We start from the raw sequence: 6,000 nt of genomic DNA, 5'->3' as shown, positions 1-6,000 counted from the left end.
AAAATCAAATAAAAAGAATATTAAAAAGGATACAGCTTCATGCAGTAGCTCATATATCAAGGGGCTAGTGATTATTTTTGCTCTTGGCAAATACAATGTTGTACTTAAATGGGACAGGTAACCATTTCTATCCTTGTACAAAGTAATTAAAACATTTGTTTGGATGCAGACTTGGATTGCACTTTCGGACTGTCACTATTTATCAGATGAGATCCAATCACACCCTAGTAAATTCAACTTGCACAATTAAAGCTGATTTCAAGGTCTTGTGCAGCAAAACTGCTTCCCGGAAAGATCGGAGTTTGAATCACAGAGTTTTGAATGTCTTGAATCACTGGCTCTCCAAGAAGCAGAGGCTCCAGCCGGCAGGGGCAGGGCAAGGGGCGGGGCTTCCCGGGCGGGGCGGGGCCCTAGAGCACAGCCCCCACCTGCCACTGCTGGCCGGATGGAGGCTCACAGGTCTCGCTCGCTTGCAGTTGCTTCGTGCGGACGGAGCGGCGTAATTCATGTACCGTAATTCCCCATCTCCTTTGCGCGCGCCGGTGGAAAAAGTTCCCCAGACCTCCGGCTCCTGGACGGCGGGACGTGGAGCTGGGAAAGCGCGCTCTGAGCATCACTGGGCAGGTTTGGCGGCAGAGGTAAGCGTCCCGATCCTGCGCTTGAAATAAGCAAGGAGGGGGACTTAATCTCATGGAAGCGAGCGCCGGGAGCTCAAGGCAATTTTTGCGCTTCTTGAATTTTTGCGCCCTGATGGAGAGGCGTCCGACGGGGCTTTTCCTCTCGGCCGAGGCGGCCCTTCGCCTCCTGCGATTGCCAGGGAAGGCAGGCAGGGGGCAGGGAGAGGTGACGATCGCGGCTCCAAGCCATAGCTGCCAAGTTATCCCTTTTTTTAAGGGATTTTCCCTTATGCTGAATAGGCTTCCTCGCGAGAAAAGGGAAAACTTGGCAGCTATGCTCCAAGCTGCAGGGCGCGCTTACCTCCGGGTGCTAAGCGCTGCCGTGCCACCCCATTCCTCCCTTGGGGTGCTCCGCTGCTTTCTAGGGGGTGGGGTTCGTATCCTTACCCCTGGCGGAAAGTGGCAGGCGGCTCTCGCACCCTCCGCGTTCCTCTGTCCGTCCTTCGCGAGGATGGATTGAAATGGTGCGTTTTAAGTTTTGCGATCCGGCCACTCCCTGCCGATCTGAAATCGCTTCCTCCCTCCTGCCTCCTAATGTCGCCGGAGAGTGAGTTGGAGGTAGGATAGCCCGATCGTAAGGCGCTTTAATCAGAAATAACGCAACCCCCCGCTCCGCCCAATATTTATGTTGTGCTTCCATCAAGCAAGCCCCAAATGGAGTTACTGCGCTTGGACTGTGGCCCCATCCAAAACCTAGTGGCATCAGCGCAAAGTAGTACCGGTAGATCCCACTGCTAGGAAGTCGATCCAATTGCATTCAGTGGAGTTTACGCCTTCGGTACTGCCGCGTTCCGAACCTAGCTTTGCTCCTAGCCTGGAACTCAGGGAGCGCCTTGGCGTTCTGCGTAATGATGCTGAGTTCAGTGTAACCAGCAATTTTGCGCGTCTCCTTCGTGATCTGCTTTGAAAACGCTAGCCTCGTGCTTCATTTGTTTCGTTGTAACGCGATATCAAACCCCTCGCAGAAAGGAGGCGGAGAACAATAACTCCCCCCCCCCAAGAAAAAAAACCAGCCACATTTTAAAAGGGCATACAATGTCAGACCGTGAAAGAGTGTGAGATAGACCAGGCAAGAGTGTGAGATAGACCAGGCAACAATCTCCGCAGAAATGCCATCACTCCAAAGCAGATTGTTCTTGGCCAAAAATTATTTCCCACAAAGTATTAAATTGGGGTAAACACATAATTAACTGAGTAGCAATAATCTAGGCCAGGCTAGGTGCATATTACCCTCTCCTCTGGCTCCAGTGCGACACCACTGCCAGTGGTTGAGGCTCAGCACATGCTGCATGAGCCAACATCCATAGGTACTCTGTAGTTTTTTGAGAAATACTTCTGTCTGGTGCACTTTCCCTTAAACAAGCTTCCATCCAGTTTGAAAATGGAAGCCGAAGTTAGGCTGGGGTGTGTACACTTCCAGCAGCCATTGCACATGCTCAGATGACAGTGCCATCGGGTGAAGACACCCCCTGCACTCTTTCTATTTGTACAGCAATTTTAAAAAATGACTTGAAATGCAGCAGGCAGGTTAGGAAGCAACCTTGTTGCATTTCAAGCTGCTAATGTGTTCATAGTCGAAGCATAAAACTGCTGATGGTTTTCCTCAGTATTCAGATGACCTGTCAATTGAGCAGCCCTGCCAGTTTGTTTCCAGGGAGATGAGATTATTGTGGCTATTTAATGAGTGTTCGTTCCTATTTGTTTGCAGGGAGGTTAGATGGCCAAAATAAGTGTTACCCCACACTTTCCTTTCTGCAAAAAAGTCTGATATTTCAGGGGAGCGGGTTCGTATTGCAAGCACTGCCAATCAACAATAACTGCTCAGCCTGGATTTTCTGCTTTGTGATTGAATCCCACCCAAAAATAAGACTGGAAGTGCCCACAGTTTGTGGGGAGGCCATACAGCAGCAGCTGCTTATTCAGCATTCATTCTGATTTGTCTGCAAGGAGGTTATATGACAATTGGATCAAGCAGCTGTGAACCCGTACTTTCATGTGCATTTCCCCATCGCCTGCCATAAGGGGCAACTAGTTTGATTTGGGGCGGGGGGGGGCTGTTGCGGAAAAGCACAAAATCCCCTTTAACTTTGCAACCTTAATTTGCAAATCCCACCTGCAAAATCTCCTGCAGTTGCCCAGGATTGAAGTTGAGACCTTCTGTAAGCAAAGTCCTTCCTTTATAGAACTCCTACTACTCGGGACTCCTGTTAGGGTGGGACCTGGTGAAAAGGTAAACAGGGAGCCTGTACCTTTAATAGCTGTGCCTAAAAGTTTACACAGCTAATTAAAGGCACAAGAGACCTGTCTGGTTTTCCACCCCGTTTCCAGCAGATCACGCTAGCTAGCTCCTTTTACCTATCCTGTGGATGAGGGAATTTTTGCAGATTCAGACTGCTGTAATGGAGAAATGAGGAAAGCTATACCTGGCACAACTCGAGGGAGCTATACCTGGCATGACCCCTTCTATACAGGAGCTAAAAGTGCACAGCATCATCCCATTCTTGCATCTAAAGTTCCATGATCTTAGGACTGAGCAGCTTGCAGAAATAACAATCCAGTGCAAATTTGAAAGTACAACTTGGTTGCGAATGCCTGGCTGCCAGCTGGGAACAAGAGCATGAAATATTCACAGGCTAATGATCGCCCTTTCCACAAAGAAGCACAGATCAGGCGCTGCTTGGTTTTGTTTTGTTTTTTAAAGTTGGATGTTTAGTAAAAGCAGGATTTGACATCCTGCCTGTTTGTTAGGTAGGCGTGTGCTTGGCAGTTGTTGGGCCATTGTTTAGATGTACATATATCTGTGCTGGGAGAAATTTTGGCATTAGTTTGCCAATTTAATGTTGGCATTAGATCTGTAGTGCCACTAGCAATGTGAATTTAAAGCCCAACAAAGGCATTGCCAGCTTTTTTCTTTTCTTTTTCTATGCTCTGCTCTCCACTGCAACCTGATATTTTATTTATCTAAAATAAAATTCATTAAGGTTCATAGAGAAAAACATGAAACTTAATATATTTTCCCTTTTTTAAACCAAACCAAGACATTATTTAGATACAATAAAATCATGAAGGGGGGAGTACTGGCGGAAGAAGTGCAGGGGGAACATACCGCCCCTGGCAGCACGATCCCGGCAGGGTGCCATTGCGGCTGCCCCCCCCGCCCATACTGGGGACCCCGTCCCCACAAGCAGCATGTCCCGCCATCCCCGCCCCGCCTGCTCTCCGTCCCCCAGGGCCGGAGCATGAAGCTCCGCCCCTGGGGGGAGGATATATATATATATATATATATATATATATATATATATATATATATATATATATATATACTTGCCAGAAGAATAAGAAATCAGGATAACAAACTTTTTATAAAAGAATGGAAATGGTTTATTGAATATTTACAGATAAATTGCAAACAAAAACGTTGGCAGGATTATTGTAATAACCTGCAGTTTCACAAGAGTATATATTTAAAGTAGATATTTAAATGAGCAAATTAAATGAATTTGGATATGCAGCAGATATAAAAAAAACTAATTTTAAGGAACTGCAGAAAGAAGGGGAAGGAAGTCAAACTTTGAAATGTTAAAATGATTGTAAAACTAAGGAAATGTATAAATTTGAAAAGTATAAATAAAAACTTTTTTAAAAAAGATAATTGTTATGGGGAAAAGGGGGGAAAGAGGTAAAAAGAAAAAGTTAAAATGATAAAATTTAGAAAGTGGGGTGTTATATTGAATTGGACGAAGTGCATATTGCTTTTAAATAGCAGACAGATGAAAAATCGGAAGTTCTTTACTTCCCCCCCCCCACCATCTGACATTTTAGAAGCTCGTCAGGTAGTTTTTCCTGACATGGGTATGGTGATGGAGGAAGTTATTACACATGCTAAATATCAGCATCAGCCCTCCGTCAAAAACACAGGAGCAGGGCTTGCCCCTAAAAATAAAGACACGTCTCCCTCTCTCCACCCCCAAGAATCTGCCTTCTTTTTAAAAAGACAAGAAGCTTTAAAACGATCATTCTTGCCATGTGCACAGAAGCGCGATGATGGAAAGAGTGCCACATATCTGAGAGAAATTATGGCAAGGGGTGCGTACATACTTATTTTCCTACAGAGATGAACCCACCTGACACTCACATGGTATAATAATAGTGCTTTTTGGACTAAGGACTCTCGCGATGCAACACAGTGGAGTTTATTCAAATAGATTTTGGGATATGTGAATATTTCTGTAACAGGGAATTTAGGCAAGCAAGGTTGGGATTTCCCCCAGGCACAAGGGCTATTGCCAGTCCAGTGGTTTGCTCCTATACACATTTAGTCTAAGGAAAATCACACTGAGCTCTAGGGGACTTGCATTCAAGAAAGTGTGCACAGGTCTGGAGCTATAGTGAGTTAAAGTTGCAGTACTGTTTAAATGATAGATTTGGAAGTTGTTTTGTCCTGACATGGTCTTCTTAGACCTAGTTCAATGTGGACTTTCCTCGCTCGGTGACAGCAGCAGTAAGTGACAAGTTGCACGCCTTCACAGATCAAATCCTACACATTTCATCATGCAAATGATTTCTGCCGAAATACTTCAGGCCCTGTGCTTTTCAAGATGATCAGGACAAACCACAGATGATGAAACAATGGCTTGTTTCTCTAAAGTTGCTTTGCTTTAAAACTTTGCCTGCCTTGTCCTTTGGCACTTTGGCAAGCTTCTGGGGTCGAGTGGTCACACAAATCATAGTTAAGGAAAAGTGCTACAATTATTATTATGTTGTTGTTCCTGTTGTTGTTTATACCCTGCCCATCTGGCTGGGTTTCCCCAGCCACTCTGGGCAGCTTCCAGCATGCACAATGCCAAGCTATGCTTTAAACATGCACAGTGTTCACGCACAATGCCAAGCTATGCTTTAAACATGCACAATGTTCACACACAATGCCAAGCTATGCTTTAAACATGCACAATGTTCACACACAATGCCAAGCTATGCTTTAAACATGCACAATGTTCACGCACAATGCCAAGATATGCTCTAAACATGCACAATGTTCATGCACAATGCCAAGCTATGCTTTAAACATATTGAGGCTTGCAAGCCAGCAACAAACCATGGCTTCTGATCATAGTTTATTGACAGCAAACAAACTCTAGTTAAGCCGCTGGGCCAGGGTTCACAGATAATGCTAAGTAATGGCTTAATAAACCCTGGTTTATCATGTGCAAACCAGGCCACTGAAGGTTTGTTTATTTAGCAAACTGTATATACCAACTGGATTGTAAATTGAAACTCTTAAGTGGTTTAGAGGAAGCCATGTACTTTCAATGCACACTGATTG

At 45.2% G+C, this 6,000-nt stretch overlaps 1 protein-coding gene across 3 annotated transcripts in view; it reads left to right on the top strand.

Annotated features, from left to right (window-relative positions):
• The first annotated feature begins 435 nt into the window (after positions 1 to 435).
• The window catches only part of FRMPD1 (FERM and PDZ domain containing 1), a 76,034-nt gene continuing 70,469 nt past the window's right edge, over positions 436 to 6,000 (top strand). For 2 of the 3 annotated variants that reach the window (XM_088658905.1, XM_088658907.1), the window contains exon 1: positions 436 to 638. The gene's annotated coding sequence lies outside the window, so the exon portion shown is untranslated. The remainder of the gene's footprint in view (positions 639 to 6,000) is intronic. The other variant, XM_088658906.1, reaches the window with a different exon arrangement.

Source organism: Zootoca vivipara, chromosome 15 (genome assembly GCF_965207765.1).
Source record: "Zootoca vivipara chromosome 15, rZooViv2.hap1.1, whole genome shotgun sequence".
NCBI classification, from domain to species: Eukaryota; Metazoa; Chordata; class Lepidosauria; order Squamata; family Lacertidae; genus Zootoca; species Zootoca vivipara.
This window is presented reverse-complemented; position numbering and strand designations above follow the sequence as displayed.